This window comes from Dendropsophus ebraccatus, chromosome 7, assembly GCF_027789765.1.
Source record: "Dendropsophus ebraccatus isolate aDenEbr1 chromosome 7, aDenEbr1.pat, whole genome shotgun sequence".
Classification (NCBI taxonomy): Eukaryota; Metazoa; Chordata; class Amphibia; order Anura; family Hylidae; genus Dendropsophus; species Dendropsophus ebraccatus.
The window spans coordinates 3,962,774-3,976,203 of NC_091460.1; positions in this window are offsets into that span (position 1 = coordinate 3,962,774).

The window sequence follows — 13,430 nt, forward strand, 5'->3', positions numbered from 1 at the left end:
AGGACAGGTGCGGGAAGCAGAGGACGGGTGTGGGGAGCAGAGGACGGGTGTGGGGTGCAGAGGGGACAGGTGCGGGGAGCAGAGAGGACGGGTGCGGGGAGCAGAGAGGACGGGTGTGGGGAGCAGAGAGGACAGGTGCGGGAAGCAGAGGACGGGTGTGGGGTGCAGAGGGGACAGGTGCGGGGAGCAGAGAGGACGGGTGCGGGGAGCAGAGGGGACGGGTGTGAGGAGCAGAGGGGACAGGTGCAGGGAGCAGAGGGGACGGGTGGGGGGAGCAGAGGGGACAGGTGTGAGGAGCAAAAGGGACAGGTGCAGGGAGCAGAGGGGGCAGTGAGGTTTTGTGGGGAGCAGAGAGGACAGGTGAGGGAAACAGAGAGGACGGGTGCGGGGAGCAGAGAGGACGGGTGCGGGGAGCAGAGAGGACGGGTGGAGGGAGCAGAGGGGACGGGTGCGGGGAGCAGAGAGGACAGGTGCGGGGAGCAGAGAGGACGGGTGCGGGGAGCAGAGAGGACGGGTGCGGCGAGCAGAGGGGTCAGGTGTGGGGAGCAGAGAGGACGGGTGCGGGGAGCAGAGGGGCAGCGAGGGTTTTTGGGGAGCAGAGGGGACAGGTGCAGGGAGCAGAAAGGATGGGTGTGGGGAGCAGAGGGGACAGCGAGGTTTTGTGGGGAGCAGAGAGGACGGGTGCGGGGAGCAGAGGGGACAGCAAGGTTTTGTGGGAAGCAGAGGGGACAGGTGCGGGGAGCAGAGGGGACAGCGAGGTTTTGTGGGGAGCAGAGGGGACAGGTGCGGGGAGCAGAGGGGACAGCGAGGTTTTGTGGGGAGCAGAGGGGACAGGTGCGGGGAGCAGAGGGGACAGCGAGGTTTTGTGGGGAGCAGAGGGGACAGCAAGGTTTTGTGGGGAGCAGAGGGGACAGCGAGGTTTTGTGGGGAGCAGAGGGGACAGCGAGGTTTTGTGGGGAGCAGAGGGGACAGCGAGGTTTTGTGGGGAGCAGAGGGGACAGGTGCGGGGAGCAGAGGGGACAGCGAGGTTTTGTGGGGAGCAGAGGGGACAGGTGCGGGGAGCAGAGGGGACAGCGAGGTTTTGTGGGGAGCAGAGGGGACAGCAAGGTTTTGTGGGGAGCAGAGGGGACAGCGAGGTTTTGTGGGGAGCAGAGGGGACAGCGAGGTTTTGTGGGGAGCAGAGGGGACAGCGAGGTTTTGTGGGGAGCAGAGGGGACAGGTGCGGGGAGCAGAGGGGACAGCGAGGTTTTGTGGGGAGCAGAGGGGACAGGTGCGGGGAGCAGAGGGGACAGGTGTGGGGAGCAGAGGGGACAGGTGCGGGGAGCAGAGGGGACAGGTGCGGGGAGCAGAGGGGACAGGTGCGGGGAGCAGAGGGGACAGGTGTGGGGAGCAGAGGGGACAGGTGCGGGGAGCAGAGGGGACAGGTGCGGGGAGCAGAGGGGACAGGTGTGGGGAGCAGAGGGGACAGGTGTGGGGAGCAGAGGGGGACAGGTGTGGGGAGCAGAGGGGACAGCGAGGTTTTGTGTGGATTGCTTTGTGCTAATATGATCAGACGTCTGTACTATTTCTTATATACTTTCATATATCTTTATAGAATGTGGAGCTTTGGTTTCGAATAACACAGACAAATCCTCTTCACACAAACTAATATAAATCTAATCTGCTTGTGGCTGCATGCAGAGAGCGCCCTCTACTGGTAGCTGCAGGTATACGGCTTATATACACTGCTCAAAAAAAACACTCAGATAACCCCTCTTAGATGTGAATGAATGAAATCCTAGTGATACTCTGTTCTGTACAACTTTACATAGTAATATACATAGTAACATAGTTAATAGGGTTGAAAGAAGACAAGAGTCCATCAGGTTCAACCTAGGAAAACCCCACTATGTCTTTGTGACAGATTGCCCGGTCTGTCCCCCTAATAATTGAGTCCCCCACTACCACTACCTGCCTGACCTGACCTGCACTCCTATTTCCCACCTTACTGGAGCAGACACCCCCCTGGCTTTCAGAGGCAGTGTCCTGCTGCAGCAATGCCCCCCTGAATCAACAATTTGGCAAACTTGTTGGGGTGTGCCAGATCAGGACTCCCCTCCCTCACACTCTTCCCTCTACCCCATTTTCTAACTGTCACCCAACTAGCTGCCTCTTCCTCCTGCACCTCCATGCTATCACCCTCTTCCCTATTGAGCGCTTGCTCAGTGAGCACCAGACCCCTTTCCAGTTTGCCAATGTATCTCAATCTTTGCAGCTGCTTATTTAGATCCAGGATCTGGGCTTCCAAACCAGCAACATGCACACATCTCCCACAATGGTATATACCCTCACCCCCCCATACATCTCCCACAATGGTATATACCCTCCCCCCCCATACATCTCCCACAATGGTATATACCCTCACCCCCCCATACATCTCCCACAATGGTATATACCCTCACCCCCCCATACATCTCCCACAATGGTATATACCCTCACCCCCCCATACATCTCCCACAATGGTATATACCCTCCCCCCCCATACATCTCCCACAATGGTATATACCCTCCCCCACCATACATCTCCCACAATGGTATGCACCCTCACCCCCCATACATCTCCCACAATGGTATGCACCCTCACCCCCCATACATCTCCCACAATGGTATATACCCTCACCCCCCCATACATCTCCCACAATGGTATGCACCCTTACCCCCCATACATCTCCCACAATGGTATATACCCTCACCCCCCATACATCTCCCACAATGGTATGCACCCTTACCCCCCATACATCTCCCACAATGGTATGCACCCTTACCCCCCATACATCTCCCACAATGGTATATACCCTCACCCCCCATACATCTCCCACAATGGTATGCACCCTTACCCCCCATACATCTCCCACAATGGTATATACCCTCACCCCCCATACATCTCCCACAATGGTATATACCCTCACCCCCCCATACATCTCCCACAATGGTATATACCCTCACCCCCCATACATCTCCCACAATGGTATATACCCTCACCCCCCCATACATCTCCCACAATGGTATATACCCTCCCCCCCATACATCTCCCACAATGGTATGCACCCTTACCCCCCATACATCTCCCACAATGGTATGCACCCTCACCCTCCATACATCTCCCACAATGGTATGCACCCTTACCCCCCATACATCTCCCACAATGGTATATACCCTCACCCCCCATACATCTCCCACAATGGTATATACCCTCACCCCCCATACATCTCCCACAATGGTATATACCCCCCCCCATACATCTCCCACAATGGTATGCACCCTCACCCCCTATACATCTCCCACAATGGTATATACCCTCACCCCCCATACATCTCCCACAATGGTATGCACCCTCACCCCCCATACATCTCCCACAATGGTATATACCCTCACCCCCCATACATCTCCCACAATGGTATATACCCCCCCCCCATACATCTCCCACAATGGTATGCACCCTCACCCCCTATACATCTCCCACAATGGTATATACCCTCCCCCCCCATACATCTCCCACAATGGTATGCACCCTCACCCCCCATACATCTCCCACAATGGTATGCACCCTTACCCCCCATACATCTCCCACAATGGTATATACCCTCACCCCCCATACATCTCCCACAATGGTATATACCCTCACCCCCCATACATCTCCCACAATGGTAAGAACCCTCGATCGGTTTATAAAGGATTGCATACATCGCACATGATGTACATTGGACCGCATTGTCAAACATGGAGCTCATTTTTATGGGGATATAAGTATATATAAAAAAACAAACAAAAAATTTGTTCTCCTCTAAACTCCTCGAATATAAAGTCCCTGAATATTAAAGTCCCACACTTGAGACAAAAACACACTTCAGAACAAAAGCTCGCTCACAGATATCAATATAAAAGAACTTAGCTTGCAGAGATAGCTGCTTCTGACTCCTGTGTTAGAATATGCTGACAACAACATCCCACACACATCATCACTGGAAATCCCATGTATTACCCAATGGCGGCCTGGGAGTGGCGTCACACACAGAATTACAGTGGATCCAACTTACTGTAATGACCGTATATATTATATGTAATGTGTGTAACCTCCACATGCCTGTATGACCTCCCTACAAGGCCCGGGCATGCTCCTGGTGAGGTGTATGACCTCCCTACAAGGCCCGGGCATGCTCCTGATGAGGTGTCTGTATGACCTCCCTACAAGGCCCGGGCATGCTCCTGGTGAGGTGTATGACCTCCCTACAAGGCCCGGGCATGCTCCTGATGAGGTGTCTGTATGACCTCCCTACAAGGCCCGGGCATGCTCCTGGTGAGGTGTATGACCTCCCTACAAGGCCCGGGCATGCTCCTGGTGAGGTGTATGACCTCCCTACAAGGCCCGGGCATTCTCCTGATGAGGTGGCTGTATGACCTCCCTACAAGGCCCGGGCATGCCCCTGATGAGGTGTATGTATGACCTCCCTACAAGGCCCGGGCATTCTCCTGATGAGGTGGCTGTATGACCTCCCTACAAGGCCCGGGCATGCTCCTGATGAGGTGTCTGTATGACCTCCCTACAAGCCCCGGGCATGCTCCTGATGATGTGTCTGTATGACCTCCCTACAAGGCCCGGGCATGCTCCTGATGAGGTGTCTGTATGACCTCCCTACAAGGCCCGGGCATTCTCCTGATGATGTGTCTGTATGACCTCCCTACAAGGCCCGGGCATGCTCCTGATGAGGTGTCTGTATGACCTCCCTACAAGGCCCGGGCATGCTCCTGATGAGGTGTATGACCTCCCTACAAGGCCCGGGCATGCTCCTGATGATGTGTCTGTATGACCTCCCTACAAGGCCCGGGCATGCTCCTGATGATGTGTCTGTATGACCTCCCTACAAGGCCCGGGCATTCTCCTGATGATGTGTCTGTATGACCTCCCTACAAGGCCCGGGCATGCTCCTGATGATGTGTCTGTATGACCTCCCTACAAGGCCCGGGCATGCTCCTGATGAGGTGTCTGTATGACCTCCCTACAAGGCCCGGGCATGCTCCTGATGGGGCTGTATGACCTCCCTACAAGGCCCGGGCATGCTCCTGATGAGGTGTCTGTATGACCTCCCTACAAGGCCCGGGCATGCTCCTGATGAGGTGTCTGTATGACCTCCCTACAAGGCCCGGGCATTCTCCTGATGAGGTGTATGACCTCCCTACAAGGCCCGGGCATTCTCCTGATGAGGTGTATGACCTCCCTACAAGGCCCGGGCATGCTCCTGATGAGGTGTCTGTATGACCTCCCTACAAGGCCCGGGCATTCTCCTGATGAGGTGTATGACCTCCCTACAAGGCCCGGGCATTCTCCTGATGAGGTGTATGACCTCCCTACAAGGCCCGGGCATGCTCCTGATGAGGTGTATGACCTCCCTACAAGGCCCGGGCATGCTCCTGATGAGGTGTATGACCTCCCTACAAGGCCCGGGCATGCTCCTGATGAGGTGTCTGTATGACCTCCCTACAAGGCCCGGGCATTCTCCTGATGAGGTGTATGACCTCCCTACAAAGCCGGGCATGCTCCTGATGAGGTGTCTGTATGACCTCCCTACAAGGCCCGGGCATTCTCCTGATGATGTGTCTGTATGACCTCCCTACAAGGCCCGGGCATGCTCCTGATGAGGTGTCTGTATGACCTCCCTACAAGGCCCGGGCATGCTCCTGATGAGGTGTATGACCTCCCTACAAGGCCCGGGCATGCTCCTGATGATGTGTCTGTATGACCTCCCTACAAGGCCCGGGCATGCTCCTGATGATGTGTCTGTATGACCTCCCTACAAGGCCCGGGCATTCTCCTGATGATGTGTCTGTATGACCTCCCTACAAGGCCCGGGCATGCTCCTGATGATGTGTCTGTATGACCTCCCTACAAGGCCCGGGCATGCTCCTGATGAGGTGTCTGTATGACCTCCCTACAAGGCCCGGGCATGCTCCTGATGGGGCTGTATGACCTCCCTACAAGGCCCGGGCATGCTCCTGATGAGGTGTCTGTATGACCTCCCTACAAGGCCCGGGCATGCTCCTGATGAGGTGTCTGTATGACCTCCCTACAAGGCCCGGGCATTCTCCTGATGAGGTGTATGACCTCCCTACAAGGCCCGGGCATTCTCCTGATGAGGTGTATGACCTCCCTACAAGGCCCGGGCATGCTCCTGATGAGGTGTCTGTATGACCTCCCTACAAGGCCCGGGCATTCTCCTGATGAGGTGTATGACCTCCCTACAAGGCCCGGGCATTCTCCTGATGAGGTGTATGACCTCCCTACAAGGCCCGGGCATGCTCCTGATGAGGTGTATGACCTCCCTACAAGGCCCGGGCATGCTCCTGATGAGGTGTATGACCTCCCTACAAGGCCCGGGCATGCTCCTGATGAGGTGTCTGTATGACCTCCCTACAAGGCCCGGGCATGCTTCTGATGAGGTGTATGACCTCCCTACAAAGCCGGGCATGCTCCTGATGAGGTGTCTGTATGACCTCCCTACAAGGCCCGGGCATGCTCCTGATGAGGTGTCTGTATGACCTCCCTACAAGGCCCGGGCATGCTCCTGATGAGGTGACCAATGTTCTCCTGAGGGATCTCCTCCCAGACCTGGACTAAAGCAGCCGCAAACTCCTGGACAGTCTGTGCTGCAACGTGACGTTGGTGGATGGAGGAGACATGATGTCCCCGATGTGCTCAATGGGATTCAGGTCTGGGGAACGGGCGGCCAGTCCATAGATTCACTGCCTCCATCTTGTACGAACTGCTGAAACACTCCAGCCATATGAGGTCTAGCATTGTCCTGCATTAGGAGGAACCCCAACCGCACCAGCATATGGTCTCAAAAGGGCTCAGAGGGTCTCATTTCGCTACCTAATGGCAGTCAGGCGACCTCTGGCAGCACATGGAGGAATGTGCGGCCCTTCAAAGAAATGTCCCCTTACACCATTACTGTGTCCCTGCCAGACCGCTCATGCTGAAGGACGTTGCAGGCAGCAGATCTCTCTCCGTGGCGTCTCCAGACTCTGTCACGTCTGTCACATGTGCTCAGTGTGATCCTGCTCTCATCTGTGAGGAGCACAGGGGGCACCAGTGGTGAATTTGCCAATCCTGGTTTTCTCTGGCAAATGCCAAGCGTCCTGCACCGTCCTCATGGAGTCGGTTTTTTAACCGTTTGTGCAGACACATGCACATTTGTGGCTGCTGGAGGTCATTCTGCAGGGCTCTGGTAGTGCTCCTCCTGTTCCTTATTGCACAAAGGTGGAGGTAGCGGGTAATGGTCCTGCTTCTGGGTTGTTCTCCTACGGCCTTCTCCACGTCTCCTGGTGTACTGGCCTGTCTCTTGGTAGCTCGTCCAGCCTCTGGACACTACACTGACACTACTACACTGATAACCTTCTTGAAACAGCTTGCATTGATGTGCCATCCTGGATGAGCTGCACTACCTGAGCCACCTGTGTGGGTTGTAGTCTGTCTCATACTACCATGAGAGTGAAAGCAACAACAACATTCAAGAGACCAAAACATCAGCCAGAAAGCCTAGGTAGTGAGAAGTGGTGTGTGCTCCCCAACTGCAGGACCCCCCGTTACTGAGGGGGTCTCGCTGACTGCAGGTGACAGTGTCAGTCAGTGCTGCAGGTGACAGTGAGTGTCAGTCAGTGCTGCAGGTGACAGTGAGTGTCAGTCAATACTGCAGGTTACAGTGAGTGTCAGTCAGTGCTGCAGGTGACAGTGAGTGTCAGTCAGTGCTGCAGGTTACAGTGAGTGTCAGTCAGTGCTGCAGGTGACAGTGAGTGTCAGTCAGTGCGGCTTCCTGAGTGGACAGTCTGATGTCACAGAAGTTTCAGTTACTTGGAGTTATATTGTGTGGTTTAAATGTTCCCTGTATTTTTTTGAGCTGTGTATATATTGGTTCTAGTTCTTTTGTTCTACTCAGGGAATAAAAGAAGGAGCCGCCTATAAATGTAGAGACCTCCAGTACTAGTCCGCTGCTGCTTTACTAACATAAAAGTACAAAAATATGAATGTAAGGTCTCAGCCCTGGTCTACATGTATACATATATACCCATACACAGGAGAAAAAGCCTTCTCAGGTAAGATAAAAGTGCAATATTTGTTTATTTAACTTCATTTTAAAAGCAAAAAGAGAAGTTAAAAGCATATATACCTATACATGGTATATATACCATATATGGCTAGGTTCACACTATGTATCTGTGCGGCTGTATTGCGGGCGGTAAATCATCGGCCGGATTTTTCCGGTTCATGCGTACGCTGGAAAGTATACGATATACGGCTGCACAGTGCACACTATGTCTGAATCTACGGCCCGATCGTAAACGGACCCGTAAAAAATGAACAAGACCATTGTTTGCGGCTGGAAACGCGGCCGTGGATTGACAGGCGGTCCGTACGGAGTACTTCAAAAATAGCCGGCAATGATGCCAAATGCCGATGCCTCTAATAGTTAATATATTAAATTAATAAAACACATTTTCTTTGTAATAAAGTCCCTTTCGTTGGTCAATAATTTAATTCTAACGAATCCATCATTGTGCAATTAAATATACTGTTAAAATAAATAGATATATGAATAAATGTATATTTATATATATATTTATTTTTTGACAGTATATTTAATTGCACAATGATGGATTCATTTAAATTAAATTATTGAACAACGAAACTGATTTTATTTCAACGAAAATGTGTTTTATTAATTAAATATTAATTAGTACAGGAAGCTCCATAAGCCGATAATTCATATTGCCGGTAATAGAGCTTTCTGTACTAATCATCACTTTACTGTAATTAAAACATCAAATGTTTCTTCTAATTATGTTATCACAATAGCATTATTAGAAGAAACATTTAGAATTATATGTGCGCTCAGCTGATTGGCTGATCGGCTCAGCGCACATATAATAAGCGGGTCCGCAGTACAGTGACTTCATTGTGCTGCGGACCAGCGAAGAGGACACATCGGGGTGAGTATAGAGCTCTCCCCACCCCCTCCCCTGCACTGCACCCCTCCCAGCAAGGAAGGGGGGTCACTTAACCCCTTCCTTGCTGGGATGGGTGCAGTCTGACATCAGCCTGGCCACCAAGGGGTTAAGGGGGATACAATACATCCTCCGTTAACCCCTTGGGGGCCAGACTGTAAGCAGCAATCTGTAAAGATGCTGCATACTGTAAGGAGCACAACACCGCTCACAATGATGGGTGTTGTGCTCCTGTTTGTGTGTTTTTTGTGTGTTTCTCCCTTTTTGTTTTTCAGATATCGGTATCCTGGGGATTACGTCGGATTCCGTGGACTACGTCGATGACCAGCGGTTGTTTTTTTTTTTTTTTTTTTTTTTTTTTAATAAAATGGTCAATGAGGGGTGTGGGGGTGTTTTTATTTGAATAAAAAATTTTTTTAACTTGTGTCTTGTCTTTATTTCTTTACTTTATAGACTTAGTAGTGGAAGCCGTCTAATAGACGGAATCCATTACTAAGTTGGGGCCTAGTGTTAGCCGGTATAAAATGGCTAACACTAACCCCCCATTATTACCCCAGTACCCAATGCCACCAGGGGTTCTGGGAAGAGCCGGGTGCCAGTGGTCCCTGAGCGTCAAAATTGGGGCTCCTGGATCGGGCGGCAGCAGGCTGGTAAGATTTAGGCTGGGGCGGGCCTAAACCAATGGCTCTTCCCACCCTGGTGTTACCAGGCTGCTGTCGTTTGGTTTTTAACCCGGCTGGTTATAAAAATAGGGGGGACCCTATGCGGTTTTTTTTATTTATTTATTTTAAAAAAACAAACGCATAGGTGGCATTGGGCCTGGTGGCATTGGGTACTGGGGTAATAATAGGGGGTTAGTGTTAGCCATTTTATACCGGCTAACACTAGGCCCCAACTTAGTAATGGATTCCGTCTATTAGACGGCTTCCACTACTAAGTCTATAAAGTAAAGAAATAAAGACAAGACACAAGTAAAAAACACCCCCACACCCCTCATTGACCATTTTATTAAAAAAAAAAACAACAAACAACCGCTGGTCATCGACGTAGTCCACGGAATCCGACGTAATCCCCAGGATACCGATATCTGAAAAACAAAAAGGGAGAAACACACAAAAAACACACAAACAGGAGCACAACACCCATCATTGTGAGCGGTGTTGTGCTCCTTACAGTATGCAGCTTCTTTACAGATCGCTGCTTACAGTCTGGCCCCCAAGGGGTTAAGGGAGGATGTATTGCATCCCCCTTAACCCCTTGGGGGCCAGACTGATGTCAGACTGCACCCATCCCAGCAAGGAAGGGGTTAAGTGGTGCAGTGCTGGGGAGGGGGTGGGGAGAGCTCTATACTCACCCCGATGTTGTCTCTTCGCTGGTCCGCAACACAATGAAGTCACTGTACTGCGGACCGGCTAATTATATGTGCGCTCAGCCGATCAGCCAAGCGCACATATAATTCTAAATGTTTCTTCTAATAATGCTATTGTGATAACATAATTAGAAGAAACATTTGATGTTTTGAGTAAAGTAAAGTGATGATTAGTACAGAAAGCTCTATTACCGGCAATATGAATTATCGGCTTATGGAGCTTCCTGTACTAATTAATATTTAATTAATAAAACACATTTTCGTTGAAATAAAATCAGTTTCGTTGGTCAATAATTTCATTTAAACGAATCCATCATTGTGCAATTAAATATACTGTAAAAAAATAAATATATATACAAATATACATTTATTTATATATATATTTATTTTAACAGTATATTTAATTGCAAAATGATAGAATCGTTTAAATTTAATTATTGAACAACGAAAGGGACTTTATTACAACGAAAATGTGTTTTATTAATTCAATATATTAACCATGAGAGACATCGGCATACTGCAGAGGATCGCAAACCCCGGTAATAGCGATTCATGTAAACTGTTTCCCTGCTTTCCCAGATGCATCCAGAGGTGTTTCCATCACTTTCTTAAGATTTTATTTGTTATTTTTAGTTGAACCAGATTTCCAAGTAAATGACCGTATGTTTTCAGCCGCATGTCTATTTTTTCCACGGCCGTAGTTTCATCCGCACATTTACAGCCGCATAAAAAATACAGCCGCACACTTACATAGTGTGAACATAGCCTATACCTGAGCTGCTGGTCCTGTACGGCACTGCGTGTATATAGTCGTATAGGACTACAGGAGAGTACTGAATACAGCTATAGTATACACCCCGGATACACCATGCATCGTATAGGACTATGGGAGTATACAGGATACAGCTATAGTATACACCCCGGATACACCATGCATCGTATAGGACTATGGGAGTATACAGGATACAGCTATAGTATACACCCCGGACACACCATGCATCGTATAGGACTATGGGAGACTACAGGATACAGCTATAGTATACACCCCGGATACACCATGCATCATATAGGACTATGGGAGACTACAGGATACAGCTATAGTATACACCCCGGATACACCATGCATCGTACAGGGCTATGGGAGTATACAGGATACAGCTATAGTATACACCCCGGATACACCATGCATCGTATAGGACTATGGGAGTATTCAGGATACAGCTATAGTATACACCATGCATCGTATAGGACTATGGGAGTATTCAGGATACAGCTATAGTATACACCCCGGATACACCATGCATCGTATAGGGCTATGGGAGACTACAGGATACAGCTATAGTATACACCCCGGATACACCATGCATTGTATAGGACTATGGGAGACTACAGGATACAGCTATAGTATACACCCCGGATACACCATGCATCGTATAGGACTATGGGAGACTACAGGATACAGCTATAGTATACACCGCGGATACACCATGCATCGTATAGGGCTATGGGAGTATACAGGATAGAGCTATAGTATACACCCCGGATACACCATGCATCGTATAGGGCTATGGGAGTATACAGGATACAGCTATAGTATACACCCCGGATACACCATGCATTGTATAGGACTATGGGAGTATACAGGATACAGCTATAGTATACACCCCGGACACACCATGCATCGTATAGGACTATGGGAGACTACAGGATACAGCTATAGTATACACCCCGGATACACCATGCATCGTACAGGGCTATGGGAGTATACAGGATACAGCTATAGTATACACCCCGGATACACCATGCATCGTATAGGACTATGGGAGACTACAGGATACAACTATAGTATACACTCTGGATACACCATGCATCGTATAGGACTATGGGAATATTCAGGATACAGCTATAGTATACACCCCGGATACACCATGCATCGTATAGGACTATGGGAGACTACAGGATACAGCTATAGTATACACCCCGGATACACCATGCATCGTATAGGACTATGGGAGTATTCAGGATACAGCTATAGTATACACCCCGGATACACCATGCATCGTATAGGGCTATGGGAGTATACAGGATACAGCTATAGTATACACCGCGGATACACCATGCATCGTATAGGACTATGGGAGTATACAGGATACAGCTATAGTATACACCCCGGATACACCATGCATCGTATAGGGCTATGGGAGTATACAGGATACAGCTATAGTATACACCCCGGATACACCATGCATCGTATAGGACTATGGGAGTATACAGGATACAGCTATAGTATACACCCCGGATACACCATGCATCGTATAGGGCTATGGGAGTATACAGGATACAGCTATAGTATACACCCCGGATACACCATGCATCGTATAGGACTATGGGAGTATACAGGATACAGCTATAGTATACACCCCGGATACACCATGCATCATATAGGACTATGGGAGTATACAGGATACAGCTATAGTATACACCCCGGATACACCATGCATCGTATAGGACTATGGGAGTATACAGGATACAGCTATAGTATACACCCCGGATACACCATGCATCGTATAGGACTATGGGAGTATACAGGATACAGCTATAGTATACACCCCGGATACACCATGCATCGTATAGGACTATGGGAGTATACAGGATACAGCTATAGTATACACCCCGGATACACCATGCATCATATAGGACTATGGGAGTATACAGGATACAGCTATAGTATACACCCCGGATACACCATGCATCGTATAGGGCTATGGGAGTATACAGGATACAGCTATAGTATACACCCCGGATACACCATGCATCGTATAGGACTATGGGAGTATACAGGATACAGCTATAGTATACACCCCGGATACACCATGCATCGTATAGGACTATGGGAGTATACAGGATACAGCTATAGTATACACCCCGGATACACCATGCATCGTATAGGGCTATGGGAGTATACAGGATACAGCTATAGTATACACCCCGGATACACCATGCATCGTATAGGACTATGGGAGTA